The 15,994-nt window shown below is 43.3% G+C and overlaps 1 non-coding gene across 1 annotated transcript; it reads right to left on the bottom strand.

Moving 5' to 3' along the window:
* Positions 1-8,407: 8,407 nt before the first annotated feature.
* Positions 8,408-8,603, bottom strand: LOC147901893 (U2 spliceosomal RNA). Its single transcript, XR_015541105.1, has one exon. It is a non-coding gene; the product is annotated as a U2 spliceosomal RNA (small nuclear RNA).
* Between the last annotated feature and the right edge of the window lie 7,391 nt (positions 8,604-15,994).

Here is a 15,994-nt window from a genome sequence, read left to right on the forward strand (position 1 = left end):
GGGATTTAACCTTCACGCTCTCCAAGATATGGGACTCAGACCTATTTTTAGGAGCTTTTTCAACGCCTTAGTGAAAGTCAATTAAAAAGCATTAGACAAGGATGTCCCTTTTCCCCCCTGCTTTTTGCTATAGCGGCTCATGTACTCGGATGGCTAATTCAAAGGGAGGTTGACAACAGAAATATTTTAGGCATTCAGTTCGGATACCAATGGGTTTCAAACGTTCAAATAAGAGTACGTGGGAATGGGTCATCCAGAAAGTCAAAGAGAAGATTGCAAGATGGCAAGGTCTCCAACCCACCCTGGCCAGAAGAAAGTTTGTACTAAATCGTTATATTTATCCATCAGTAATTTACTTCATTTCATGCTGGTTTCCTTTGCAGAAAGCCTTGTCTCAGGTTAATACGCTTTTTAGAACCTTCCTGTGCGGAGGGGACTTGGGTTCACAGGAGGTATTGCACGATGCCGAAAGAAAAGGGAGGGCTGGGCATAGTGAATGTTGAGAAATCTTCAGCAAGGTTCATGGCACAGTGGATCCTCAAGGCCTTTCAGGCGCTGAATACTGATTGGGCTTTCCTGGTCAGAAAATATGTCGATAATTTTAAACCTATTAGGTGCAAGCATCGGAAAAACCTTCCTGAGAGCAGAAGCCTTTTGTTGCCAAAGGATCAGAACTGTGGAAGGGGATGTGGGAGGCCTAGGAACTCCTCAAACCATCCTTTCTATGAAAAGGCTTTTTAAGCAAAACAGGAACTTTTTGTAGCCAAGACTTGATGGCAAGACCTTTGGGATAGAGCAAACCGACTGATCACTCATTATGAGGGGGACAGTTGGAGGATGGTGGCATCCAGATTGCTCGAGTTTGAAGGCAACGTGACTGCTGGTGGTAGTGCCATCTGGTGCTACCTTGAATGGCTGTGTGTACCAGGATGGTTTGCTTGCGCAGGACCGAACCTAGTGGAGCAGGACCCACCATAAAAGCCAAGAATCGACATTGACACCAAAACTAGAGCATGTTCATCGATGAGTTGAGATCAGGCAGAGATGTGTCCGTGAGAGGGGGTGTTGGAAAAGTCACCTCTCTACCAACATGGGCACACCCAAGGGAATACATGATGGAGCTCCCACATGTACGGAACAGCACACATGGCTGGCAGCATCTGGCTGGGGCAGAGCTGTGCAAAGGAGCCTGCAGGAGATGTATGGATCACTGTGCCAGGGTACGGGGTGCTGCAGACAGTAGTACGGCTCAGTTCGGAAGGCCTAAAGCATGGTACATACAGCCCTGACAGGGTATCCAGAGCCTGGACAGGTCCAAAATAATTCTCGGCAGATTGCAGCAGGGTCTAGGCCAGAAAATCGGGCTGGAACAGGGCCGCACAGAGGCAGGAATGAGTTTACAGATCAGGGCTACCCGCCCCATGGAATTTGTACTTTTGTCGGTGGGGAAGAGGCTGCTGGTCAGCCAATAAGGACCCTACTGGGTCGCTCAATATCGAGGCCTTTGGGGCCTATAAAAGGAGCCCTTTGAGGGCTCGTAACTCATCCACTCAGGCAGCAGATTGGAGCAGCAGAGCAGCATATCTGGGCCACCATCCAGGGAATCCATGGAGGCTGAAGAGCTGCAGACATATAGATCGCGAAGTTCTTCGCGCCCTTTACGTCTCCCATCATTACCCCATATACTATACTCATGCCAAAACTCTCATGTTCAATCATCCCATGGCCTCTCACAATAGAACCTGAATGTGTCCCAACCCTTTAATGAATTTCCCGTACCATGTAAATTAGACCTGTTCAGCTTGATAAGCTATTTCACATCACTCTTTCATTCAGTCACACACAATGTATTACATGAATAAGAATGCTGGCTTACAAATGACAAATGTGTAGCCACTTAAAAGGTTGGCATTCACCATCAATCTCCTTCTGTGCCTTGAAGAATTAATCTTTCTGTGCCTACCTGTGACATGCAAGGAAACTAACTCACATGGATGCCACACTGTAACCCTGTAGAGAAAGAAATTAAAAGGAGATATCACTAGAACATGAAAACTACATGTGGACACGTGCATGAGATTTTGCACCTACCACTGACACCTACAAAATGGAAAAACGTGAAAGAGAACACCTTCATGTTGAAAATCACTTGTCCTTGATGTCAACTGCAAGGTTGAAGTTTGTCTCTTCCTTAACGTCAACCACAAGCTTAACAATGCAGCTCTTTCTCATCTGCCATTTTTTCGCAGCACAGTCACTCGACCCAATTTGGGGCCATTGATTCAATTCTCCTAAAAGAAATTGTCACCATTTGAAGATTCACAAGACAACATTGTCCTCATTAGGGTTGAGGATTCAAAAGGACCATGGTTCAGAGCATAGGACCAAGACATATTCGGAGCATCGTACAGGCCCATCAACGATCAAGATCTCTCATTGCAGAGGCATCTCAGTAGAATTATCATCATTGCTTACCTCTCATAGGTTGAAGTATCCAGCAGAATTATCCGCATACTGTGAAAATACCAGATGCATATAAACATCCTCAACTAGATGGGGTCATGGCCATCTATGGCTCTGCTTCTTTACCAAATCTGTGTGTTCTTGATGCCTTGCAACACCAATCCCCTTTTTGCCTTTATGAGGGACATCTAGAGTCATGGAAAAAGTCCATAGAAATTTGTCTTGCTGTCCATAATTGCTCTGTCTGACTTTTACTCTAATTTTTCAGCTCCAGCGTTGGATTTCGATTCAAAGTTGGAAGCCCCATCCTGTTCTAACTCTTGCTGCAGATGGGGCATTGCTTTCTTGCCACAGTGGAAAGGGGGCTGGTTTTGGCTTCTAGTCATAAAAATCCCATCAACTTGGGCTGCCTACTACGCTCAATCAAACCATGTGCATGGTGCCAATCTGGGTTCTGTGCTTGCTGCTCTATTTTGGCTGATAAATCTCAGCAAGTCCTTTATTCCTGAGAGAACCTGAGGGATGCCCATGGAGTGTTTGGTTAATCTATTACCCACTGCTGCATGAGAAATAACATCATCTAGTTTATCAAAGATGCAAGATTGAACATGTCACCTAGTTGTCAACTAATCATGTGGCTTCTACCGTCTCCTGCTGATCATGGAAGAAATTGACTTGAGCACCAGTTTCTGTGCCCTTCCTTGCTTCCAATTGCTCTGGAGAACTGTAAAAGATCATCACATTTCCTTGGTTCCATGTGGTAGTAGTCTGCTTCCATGTAAATTAGAACTGTTCAGCTTGATAAGCTATTTCACGTCACTCTTTCACTCAGTTACACACAATGTATTACATGAATAAGAATGCTGGCTTACAAATGACAAATGTGTAGCCACTTAAAAGGTTGGCATTCACCATCAATCTCCTTCTGTGCCTTGAAGAATTAATCTTTCTGTGCCTACCTGTGACATGCAAGGAAACTAACTCACATGGATGCCACACTGTAACCTTGTAGAGAAAGAAATTAAAAGGAGATATCACTAGAACATGAAAACTACATGTGGACACGTGCATGAGATTTTGCACCTACCACTGACACCTACAAAATGGAAAATCGTGAAAGAGAACACCTTCATGTTGAAAATCACTTGTCCTTGATGTCAACTGCAAGGTTCAAGTTTGTCTCTTCCTTGACGTCAACCACAAGCTTAACGATGCAGCTCTTTCTCATCTGCCATTTTTTCGCAGCACAGTTTTAGAGTGACCCAATTTGGGGCCATTGATTCAATTCTCCTAAAAAAAATTGTCACCATTTGAAGATTCACAAGACAACATTGTCCTCATTAGGGTTGAGGTTTCAAAAGGACCATGGTTCAGAGCATAGGACCAAGACATATTCGGAGGATCGTACAGGCCCATCAACGATCAAGATCTCTCATTGCAGAGGCATCTCAGTAGAATTATCATCATTGCTTACCTCTCATAGGTTGAAGTATCCAGCAGAATTATCCGCATACTGTGAAAATACCAGATGTATATAAACACCTTCAACTAGATGGGGTCATGGCCATCTATGGCTCTGCTTCTTAACCAAATCTGTGTGTTCTTGATGCCTTGCAACACCAATCCCCTTTTTGCCTTTATGAGGGACATCTAGACTCATGGAAAAAGTCCATAGAAATTTGTCTGTAAGTTTCATTGATCACAATCGATCAGACCCATGTCCAGGCAAATAAATTGCTTTGTAAATAAATGGTCGGGTGATATTTAGACCTTTTCCTCCTGGTAATATTACACTTGATCATGTGCAATTCATTCGCTACCTTCGCATCCTTGTGTGCCTGAGTTCCATCATGGATCACCCTTCCTGGACGAAAAGTTAAAATAGAAGGGAGAAGCCTCTTTGGCTTCTGTATTTCCCCACATCATGGACATCCTGTCTCAGCTTGACTCTCATGGGTATGGGCAGCAGACATAGAGCCATCTGACGGACCTTTCTTAGCACATCTGTACCATAGATTGTTATCTTCTCTTGCTGTCCATAATTGCACTGTCTGACTTTTACTCTAATTTTTCAGCTCCAGCATTGGATTTCGATTCAAAGTTGGAAGCCCCATCCTGTTCTAAATCTTGCTGCAGATGGGGCGTTGCTTTCTTGCCACAGTGGAAAGGGGGCTGGCTTTGGCTTCTAGTCGGCAAAATCCCATCAACTTGAGCTGCCTACTATGCTCAATCAACCATGTGCGTGGTGCCAATCTGGGTTCTGTGCTTGCTGCTCTATTTTGGCTGATAAATCTCAGCAAGTCCTTTATTCCTGAGAGAACCTGAGGGATGCCCATGGAGTGTTTGGTTAATCTATTACCCACTGCTGCATGAGAAATAACATCATCTAGTTTATCAAAGATGCAAGATTGAACATGTCACCTAGTTGTCAACTAATCATGTGGCTTCTACCGTCTCCTGCTGATCATGGAAGAAATTGACTTCAGCACCAGTTTCTGCGCCAAAGATCATCACATTTCCTTGGTTCCATGTGGTAGTAGTCTGCTTCCAATTAGTAACTCAAACTGGTCTGCAAAAAGTCCCAAATGGAGTTTAAACAGAAAATCACGACTCCTAGAGCCCTAGGAACTGCACCTACCCTAGTTCTTTTTCCTGGCTATGCATGGTGGCATTCCCATGGGTCCTCAGCTAGTAAATGAGGAGGGATGGTACCTGCCACTACTGCAAACAATTCCCACTGTTTATGGAGCTGTCCTTTAGCACAGAGGATCTAGTACTGCTTGTTCAAGATCCTTGTTATGGTACGATAGATTAGCCTGGCTAACAGAAAGCAACAAGAGACAATATCCCTCACTTCGTGAATGAGAAGACCATTATGAGCCAAGATGCTACTCTACCCTCCACACAAGATTCCCAAGTTCTCCTCAAAGGATGTATGCAAACCATCCCAAACTAGAACCTCAAGTTTTCCTTCTGGTTGAGCCTTTTGGTTCAAAACCTTGAATCTAAATAGATCTCTCTGAGTTTCCCTCCATGTTCAGTCCATCTTTGCTCGCTAGGAAATGCGAGTTCCGGCCCCTTGCAGCACCTTGCAACATAAGCTCAAATCACCTCTCCTTCATCTTCCGCACCTTGCAACATAAGCTCAAATCGCCTCTCCATCTTCTTCCCTCGCGCATTTCAATCACCCCGCACTATTCCCACATCCCCCTTGCAACCCCTTTAAGCTCAAATCACTTGTTATTCCAGGTTTTCCTTTCTCATTCTTTACATTTCTCTCCTTTATTGATTTCAACCTGTATCCAAGCTCCATGCATCCTTCTGTCCTCTTTCCTTAGTTATCATCTTAAATTTGTAATTCTCCCTCACATATTAGGGTTGTAATGCCTCTTTGTCTTGATAGATGCAAAAAGTACAATAAATTTACAGAAAAGAAGAGGTTCAATGCTAGTTCACTCCTTTCTACCTGGAAACAAGACACTTTAGTTTGTAATTCAATGAGGTCTGGCGATTTTAAAGTTGTGCATTGATTTGCCTTTAACTTGTTTCACTACTCCATAGAAAAAGGTATTATGCATGGAAACTGCACAAAATTAGAACTAAATTGGACTTTAGAGCTTATTGTGAGCTAGTCTAGCATTTCCATCAGCCAATAAAAGCATGTTACATAATGGGCCTAAAGAACCCTATTCCAAGAGCGGTCTCGTGGAGTGGCAAGAAGCAACCAGCCTCGTCATCAACAAATGCTCAGAACCAGCAGAGTCGCAGAGGAGATGGTGTGGCTACAACAGCTACTTGGTGAGGAGGTGCATCTGACGCTGAGAACTGCTGGTAGAGCTTCGGAGGAGATGGTGTGGCTAAAACAGCTCCTTGGGTATGGCTCGACATTCAGGAGCTGAGAAGGTGGGGTTAGACTTACTGATCTCCTGGCTGTCAGTTAGAGAGAGAGGGATTCTATGTGGGTTTGACCGCCCTCAGAGAGGTGTAGCACTTTCATCCTTTCTCAGTGTATTTCTGTACGTTAAAAGGGGGCTTAGCCAAGTCACTCAGTTACCAGGCCCAGTTGAGGCTGGTTCTGGGCCTGGTTTGAGTCCTAGTTGCTGCTGGTTCAAGGACGCCTGGTTGGGGCTGGTCTGGCCAGGGTCGGGTCAACCTAACCAAGGTTGGGTTAACAGACCAGACCAGGTCAATTGGGTCGTCAAAATCAACAGCCTCCCTGGCCCTATATATCCCTAGGGCTATTTTGCCTGGCCTTGTACGTTGTGGAGGTGCACTTCACAGCCTACCCGTGAGCTCTCTGAGGTCAGTTCTACCTTGGTTTACAGTCTGCAAATAGGCGCAGTTTCCAGCCTGTATGTGTGGTGTTCCAGGTGCAGTTCCTGCTCTGGTTTGTGATCTTTTTTTCTCACCTGCATGTAGAGTTTTTCCTGTATACTCGTGCAGTCTATTCTCTCTCTAGTCGCAGTTTGCTGTCCCGCTCCATTCACAGATTTGCTCTCTATCTAAGTTCGTATAATCTGCTGCACTTTGACAAAATGCGCAACCACGTAAAGGTTGGCATTGACCATTCATCTCCTTCCAATATATACATTAATGAAATCCTTTACCTGTGATATGCAAGAAACTAAGGTCACATGGATGCCAGAATGGAATCCTTGTAGAGGAAATAATTAAATGGAACCATGAAGCGTACGAGTGGACACTATGCAAAATGGGAGAACATGGAAGGGAACGCCTTCTTCATGACGAAAAAGACTCTTCCTTGATGTCAATTGGAAGGTTAACCACATTTTTCTCTCTCTTGATGTTTGTCTTTGTTCTGTTCTTTCTCATCTGTCAATTTTTCCCAGTGGAGTTTTGTGGAGCTACCCAATTTGCTGCTAGTGACAGTTAATTTTCTTCTTCTAAAAGAAATTGTCACCATCTGAAGATTTACAAATCAAGTAGATAACATCGTCATCGTTGCTGTGTTTTCTTCTCAACCTGTTTATGCTTCACCAAGATGTTCGAGAAGCCCCACGAGGGTTGAGGTTCCAAAGGACCCGTCTATGTGCTCTTGATGCCTTGCAACATCAATCCTTCTTGCCTTTATGGCATTAAAGTCCATAGAAGATTCTCTGTAAGCTCTCTTTTTGGAAATCATGTCCGGGATGAATAAATGGTTGGGTGAGAGTTAGACCTTTGCACAGTCGCAACATCATCACCTACCTGATCATGCAATTCATTCACTCCAGACTCCATCACCCCCTCTGTGTGCTTGAGTCATGATGGACATCCTATACCTCAGTTTGAGTCACGTGGGCATGGGAAAGTTCATAATCAGATATCGGGCACAGAGAGGTATTGTATGGTATTATAGGTCACCTGAGTGGCTCTTTACTCAGCCAGTTGTAGAAGATCACCTGATAGAGCGGCCAACCGTGGGAAACCTCCTCTCATCTTGTCTCTGTACCCTTTCTAGGGGAGTTGCATAGTCTAGTGTTGCTTTCTCGATTGGCATGAAAGACCGTTGCTGCATTGGAGTCGGTTGGCGATCTGTACTCTGTTCTCACGTTCTGAATCGTAAAGTGATTCTTGTCAAGAATTGGCAATTGCCAACTTCCTTCCTACTAATGGAGCAACCCGTGAGACAGCAACAGTAGGTACGGCAATCCGCCACAAGCGCCTTTCTTCTCAACACAACCAGCCATCTACACTCACCCAATCTGTGGACGTTCAACCTCCGGCCACTTTCCTATCAGCATAGCCCACATCTCCAATCTGCACCTTCTCTGGAACGACCAACGAATTGCTCTGGGGACGACATCTGACTTCACTAACACAAAGGACTATGTACATTTGGCTCTGCGCAAAGGGGAGAGTGCAGGCCTGATTGGAAGCGTCCGCGTCCTCGGTCGTGTGCGTCCTTCCTTGTTAGGATTTGGATTGGGGTCTCCCGAGGGAGAAGGGGTGCGCCAGGCCTCTGAGGTAGTGCAAGACAGAGGCGACGCTCGCAGTCCCGGGCAGCAAGCTGCCGGATGGGGCTGCCCCCTGAAAGAAATTAGGTTAATATCATGTGACCCGATGGGTCACGTATCAGATATTAAACTGATAAGAACAGATACTACACTTGATCTTAGCCAAAAGGCCGAGAAAGGTATGAAGAGCAGGCACTCGCAGGCTCCGCTAAGAGAGCCCTCCCCTCACCCCCTTTTGCAGTGCTGCTTATGGGGTAGTTATGCCACGTGTCCACCATCTGTTGCATGCATCCCTCTCCATCGCTTTTCGTATCTTTTAGAAATTGAAGCCTAATACATTTAATACTTAATTTGGATTGGAAGCATGGAACTTAGCCTACTCACTCAAAAATAGAATCATTGCACACTACTGGCAGATGATCACAACCTCTTCTCTTCAGGCAACTAAGGGATGGTTAAAACTACCAAAGTGCAAAGTCTTGAAATTACTAGGTGTCCCTACATTATTTGACGTGTTAATGGGCGTGGCTTTTAGAAAGGTTCAAGGACAAATTCCCGACGTGGAGAGGCTACCCATCGAATTTGGCAAGGGTGAAACCTATCCTATAGGCACCTTGTACTTGTCTAGATCTTCTCCGGGGGGTGCTCACCAACAACTCGTTACCTTATCTCCCAACAAGTAAAGTGGACTTTTTGCAATAACGGAAATAAGGAGGTAAGAATGAGGGTTGTTGATATTCTTGACAAGGACTTTTTGCAATAACGGAAATAAGGAGATAAGAATGAGGGTTGTCGATATTCTTGATAAGTAGCTTACAAGCTAGCAACCTTGTAGGTTAGCAGAGTAGTTATTAGCTCAGGCACCTCGTAGGCACAACTTCTCCTGCTCAAAACCACCTCCCCAATTAAACTACGTATGGCTCCTAGCTCGCATAATTATTCTCTATGGCCACAATCTATAACCTTGAGCCTTGCCATGCCAAATGAAGTGACCTTTGGAGATCACTTTGCCGTGCCTTTGAGGCCATAAAAGCACAAATTGGATTTTGAACAAACGCATCCTTTATCAATATTTTGGCATTTTTTAGGGGTGCAACATTAGTTGACACTGATGTGAACAAGGCTAGCAAATTGTTCAAGACAAGCCTCCTGGTGCAAGTATAAGCGTGGCTTGAAATCAAGAGGGAATTCATTCTCACCAATAGTGATAGGAAGACACCCATGAGCAAATCGACTCTCTGGTAAGAAAGTCGTCGGTGGAAAGGAGGGAACTTCTTGTTCTATGAAAAAAGTATTGGTTGGGTCGATGGTCCTTATTTTCTTTGCAACCCAACTCCTGAGGGTACCTCGAGGTGAGATTGTATCGGTTTTCAATTAGAGATGGAAGCATTCTTATAATCTGTGCACTTGGAAGAAAGCCCCCTAAAGTCTAAGAGAGAAAGAGACATTCATATAGAGATACACAAGCTGAATTATAATGCAATACTTTATCCCATGATAATCCCAAAAGTAATGTCCATGATGAAAGTAGGTGCGGGTTTTTTATTTTGGTGGCAAAAATGCCGGCCTTTGTTATTATAACATCAAAAACATTATAGCCTTGGCTGAAGTTATGGGTAGACTGCCCACGACCTACGTTGCATAGGAGCAAGCTACACTACTACTCGACCCAACTCCATGAACCACCCCCAAACCAATTCAGCATATACACGAACATTATTACCAAAATATGATAGCATCATCTTAACCCCCCCTAGAATTGCATTTTCTATGAATCTAAGACCTAAACCGAAACCATATACCACTTTATTTGAACCGACCATATGCCAAGTAATATTGCTAGCTGTATATATGGCCAGCACGCAGATAAAGTCCACGTAAGATCCCCAATGAGAACCAGCATCCGCTTTGAACACATGTTCAATCCGCCCATCGATCCCACAGTTGTGATAGAGCTTAATCCCACCTCTGATAGAGCCAAAAACTCTATACCAAACCCTCTGGGCAATCCCACAAGACTTGAAGAGATGGGATAAATCTTAAAAAGCCAGGCCACATAGAGAGCAGCATAGATTTATATTCTGTCACCCGACAACTCTACACTTAAGAGGACGCCACATGTGTACTACCTTGCACAACATAAAAATGGTCTTTCTCACCCTACAACCTTTTCAAATTTCTTTCAGCCTATCTGACCACCATTTCGGCAACCTTCTCTTTTTTAATTTAGCATTGAGGTTTCCAAACATGGTCCTACTCTCCATCACTTTCCTATACCCTACTTTTGCTGAGATTTTCTGTAGCGCGACCCTCTACATTCCATTGGTTGATTGTCCACATCAAAGAAGGAACACCGTTCGTTGTCCAGCTTTCAGGAATGCTATTTACTACCTACAAGATGCGGGCTTCTTCTCTATTATCAGATTGTATTGCTCAGCCAACCATATTATTAATCTCTAATCAGCTCTATGTTCGTCCCAAAGTTGAAGCCAAGAGTACCACCCTTTGTCCTTGCTCGGGGAAGAGCCATTCTGCAATTGGTTCTCCATTGTAAGAAATTGTCCTACTCCACCATAAATCCTCATGGAGGCTAGCATCACCACATGGGCTAGTTCTCCCCTTCCAAAACCATAAGCCACCATAGAATTTCCAAGCATCAAGTAAAACTGCTACCAAATTTGACCCCCAAATCTTAAGAGGAAACCTTGAACATATCTTCTCATACTGAGTGAGGTTTTCCCACATACCAACCTTCCTGCCCACTCTTTTCTCCACAAACCACTTTAATACATTTAATCCAAGAAGACTCACATTCCAATATTGTTGGCAATCATTTAGATAGCAATGCAACATTCTTCTTATCAGCGTTATGGTCTCCCAACACCCCCTACCTTGGGAGATTTTAATGCTTCCCAAGGCACATAGTGCCATTTCATGTTGCAGGCATCCCATCCTTTAACCAAACAAATGCCCTAAAAATCTTCTCTATTTCCAACCAATGTGACTTTCTAAACCTCTAGATGGATGCCAAGTAAGTAGTGGGCAAAGAGAGAACATGCTTCAACACAAGAATCCTAGCACTCCACCCCATGGTAACCCCACACCACTGCCTTAATTTCAATGTAATCTTATCCCTTAACCACTCGAATATCTACTTGACGGTAACCCCCACCTCCAATGGAGCTCCAAGATACTTAATAATAACTCCCCGGTCAACCCATGGTCCTAGGAAACCATTTAGCCATTCAAGCTTAGGAACTGTGTTCGTTGTCAAGATAAGCGACTTAAGCTAGTTACAGATTGACCCGTTTACCTCACAAAATCCGTTCATTATCTCACTAAAGACAAGTTGGCTAGACTCTCGTGGTCCTCCATTGAAACAGAGATCATGCCATCAGCAAAAAATTGACCACTAAAGAGTCCTAGAAGGCAACCTCAAGCATCTAACTACTCCATCATTCATAGCCTTTTAAATGGCCAACTTCAATGGAACATTACAGAGGGCAAACAGGGTTGGGGCCAATGGGTAGTGATGGCCTCATCCTACTTCATTTCTTTGGGAACAACTTTGCCAGCTTGACATTAACATCCTGGGACAAAGTCACCTTCAACCCGGAGTCATTTATCATTGCAACATAATCTAACTTAATAAGATCCCAAAAAACCCAATAAAACTCTGCGGTAAACCCATTCTTATAATCTATGCACTTGGAAGAAAGGATATTCAAGGATCGTGCATTTAATTTAAACTAAGGATGAAGAATTGACTTTTCTTAAAGCACATGATTTGTAGTTCTTGAAGGGGAAAAGTGGGGCAATAGGATTGTCTGAGTGGGGTGTGAAGGGATGCCAACTACAACAAGTTGGCAATAGGGATCAAATTGTGTGAGGGGGGTGGGAATCGATATGCAAGAAAAGTGAGCCAATAGGATTGTGAATGGGATCGAGATAGGGAGAAAAGAGATGCAATGAGAATGTGAGTCTACTTCATGTGAAGATTTTAGCAAGGCAAAAATTTTGAAAGGACTAATGATGATGGTGAGGCTTGCTTCGTCTGAAGACTTTAGGAGGAAACAAAATTAAAAGACTGGAGCATGATGGTGAGCCTTGCTTTACATGAAGATTTTCCAAGGCAACAAAATTAAAAGAATGGCATAACAATTGCATTTGCCTCTTGGTTGGGTTGAGAAAGCCCCTAAGATGAAGAGAGAAAGAGATTCATCCCCAGAGATACACAAGCTGAATTATAATTCAATACTTTATTCCATGATAATCCCAAAAGATATCTCCATGATAAAACTAGGTGTGGGGTTTTTATTTTGGGGCAAAAATGCCATCCTTTATTACTAAAACATCAAAAACAATACAGCCTTGCTTGGAGTTAAGGGTAGACTTTCCACAACCTACGTTGCATAGGAGCAAGCTACACTACTACTCGACCAAGTTCCATGAACCACCCCCAAACCAATTTAGCATATACACCAACATTACTACCAAAATATGATAGCATTGTCTTAACCCCCTCTAGATCTGCATTTCCTCTAAACCCATGACCTAAAGCGAAACCAAATACCACTTTATTTTGAACCGACTAGATGCCAAGTAATACCACTAGACGTACATATGGCCAGCACGCAGATAAAGTTGACGTAAGGTTTCTTGTATCCCCAAGCCTCCGCTTAGCCTCCACTTTGAACATATATTGAATCTGCCCATCAATCCCACAACTATGATAGAGCTTAATCCCACCTATGATAGAGCCACAAACTCTATACCAAACCCTCTGGGCAATCACACAAGACCAGAAGAGATGGGATAAACCCTAAAAAGCTAGGCCACACAGAGGGCAACATAGATTTATATTCTTCCGCCTGCCAACTCTATACTTGAGAGGAAGCCACATTTTTAAGACCTTAGAAAACATAAAAAAGGGCTTTCTCATCTTGCAACCTTTCCATATATCTTTCAACCTATCTTTCAACATATGTGACCACCGTTTCGGCAACCTCCTCATTTTTATTTTAGCATTTAAGTGTCCAAACATGGTCCTACTCTCCATCAATTTCCTATACACTACCTTTGCTAAGATTTTTGGCAGCCTCCACATCAAAGAAGGAACACCGTTTGTTGTCTAGCTTTTAGGAATGCTATTTAACACCTACAAGATGAGGGCTTCTTCTCTGAACCTCAAATGGTATTGCTTAGCCAACCACATTATTGATCTCTAATCAACCCTATGTTTTTCCCAAAGTTGAAGCCAAGAGCACAACCCTTTGTCCTTGCTCGGGGAAGATCCATTAATGCAGTTGGGTCCCCACTGTAAGAAATGTCCTACTCCACCATAAATCCTCAAGGAGGCTAGCATCACCACGGAGGCTAATTCTCCCCTTCCAAGACCAGAAGCCACCATAGAGTGTCCAAGCATCAAGTAAATTTACTACCTACATCCCATAATGTAAATACACTTTATTGGTGAGTGCTCCCTAACATTAGAGTTAGTGAATATTTCCACTGCTAACACTAGCACACTCAGTGGTTAGCTTTTTTTAAAATTCTATCTATTTGAACCCAGTGAATCATTTGTAGGACCATTATAATGGAATATAATAGACCTTTCATTTGATGTAACATCACACCAATTCAAGACTATGCCAAAAAATAGAGAGAAGAGCTTGGTGCAATACCAATGTTCAATCTACCTCTAAACATGGCTATCTACCATACCCGAAAAAAAGGACTTAGTTTGCAATAAAGATAAACTAACCTACGTGCATATCATCATCATGTGCTCAAGTACAATGCAAGAGCACGTGCAAAAATATGGTGTCACCATTGTACTTGAGCATATACTCAAGTACAATGCAAGAGCACATACAAAATATGGTGCCACCATATTATAAAAATATGCCAACACTGCGAAGCCATAAAATATAATATCATCCAATGAAAATTGTACAAAATAAAAGCATAGGACCATGAATGAATTATATTTTCACTCCATTTGCACATGCTCCTCTGCCATTTCCCTGAGTTCCTAATCAACCCCTTCTAAGGCATTTATCTCTTCCTTGAGTAACAGATTCTCAATGTTCAAGTCGCAATGGGCTGCACCCATTCGATCCAATTGTAGAAAAAACTCTGCCTTCATTTCTTCCAACCAAGTCGTGACAGTAGGTAGGCATTGTTTTTGGACTCTCACCTTGGCAGTGAGTTTGGAGACTTGTTTCTATTGCATAGTTCTATACTATGCATGTTCCCTCTTGACTTCTTCTAGTTCTAACTGTGTGGCATGTAGCTTTTTCTGCATGTCAGCCTGCTTCAGCATGTATTCATGTCCAACCTTCTTGCCCTCTGTTAATTCTTGTACTTGTTACTTTAGATGCAATTGAATTTTCCTCTGTTCATCAACATAGTCTTGTAAAACTCTGAGTGCATGTTCTAGCTCAATGCCTGTACTCCTTCTCTAATTAGACTCTTTAGCTTCTGTTGTGGGGATGCCTGCAAGTTGGCCATGGTGTGAATAGGGGAAAATGGTTGGAAAAAGCTTCTGGAAGGCATCGTAAGCAGTATGCTGGCAATGTTATCTTTTGGTTTGCTCCAATTCTCTGGCTTTTGAAGCAAAGAATTCAATCAAAGATTTAACTTGATCTTCTTGGCAGATTTCAGGTCTGCTGATGTGGCGAGCAACTCTTCTCCTACAAGAGGCATATCCCACAATCTTTCGGCCATGGCCATAGCCAGCCAACCTAGACGGTCATAGTGGCTTCCTCCTTTGAGTATTGGGCATATTCCAGTGCTGGCATCATGTCCCTCTTTGCTTTGTCCTCCTCAGGCCTTTTCTTGTAGTTTGCCTTTGTGCGGTCTTCACTATAGTGTTGGACTTCCTCCAGGCCCTTTGCATCCATATGGCTAGAAAATTCGAATAATGCTGCAATAAATGGCCCTATCTTTGAATGAGCATTAGAGGCACTCATCATGTCTTTTCAAGCAATTTCGCTCATTAGTTAAGAGTGTAGCAGATGAGCCCATGAAATCTTGGTTCCCTTCTCCACCGCATTGTGGGTAGCATAGGAATCTTTGGTCATAGTATTAGTCTTGACGAGCAGCTACATCCGTTCATGATACCACACAATTGCTATCATCTCATCAAATCTTGTACGTTATTGATGAAAAAGTAGTTCTTTTGTGTCTCTGGGCGGCCGAACTCCTTTTGCATGTCGGAGTCAACATCTTTTTTATAGAAAATCTCCTCGTTTATGATTGAAAGCTTGAAATGTGCAAAGCCTACTGTGAGCATCTGCTTTTTCTATGGTGGAAGTGGTGGTTTGTCATCTGATTCCATCTCCTCTGGATCAGGTATGTCGATAATCTCAGCAGTTGTGCTAGGAAATGTGAGGCGATGGCCACGTTTGGGCGCCATATGTAGACGAGGCTCGTGGGAAAAGCTACTGTCAATCTTGTGGTGTCATCAGTGGCACATGCAACAAGCTGTCAATAGTTTTTGGCATGTGTGAGGAACTACTTATCAGCTTTCATTTAGCACTGTGAGATGTATTTTCGATGATGGAGTTTGT

This window comes from Dipteris shenzhenensis, chromosome 5 (assembly GCF_047967505.1).
Source record: "Dipteris shenzhenensis isolate YYH24624 ecotype China chromosome 5, Dip_SZ_1.0, whole genome shotgun sequence".
Taxonomy (NCBI): domain Eukaryota; kingdom Viridiplantae; phylum Streptophyta; class Polypodiopsida; order Gleicheniales; family Dipteridaceae; genus Dipteris; species Dipteris shenzhenensis.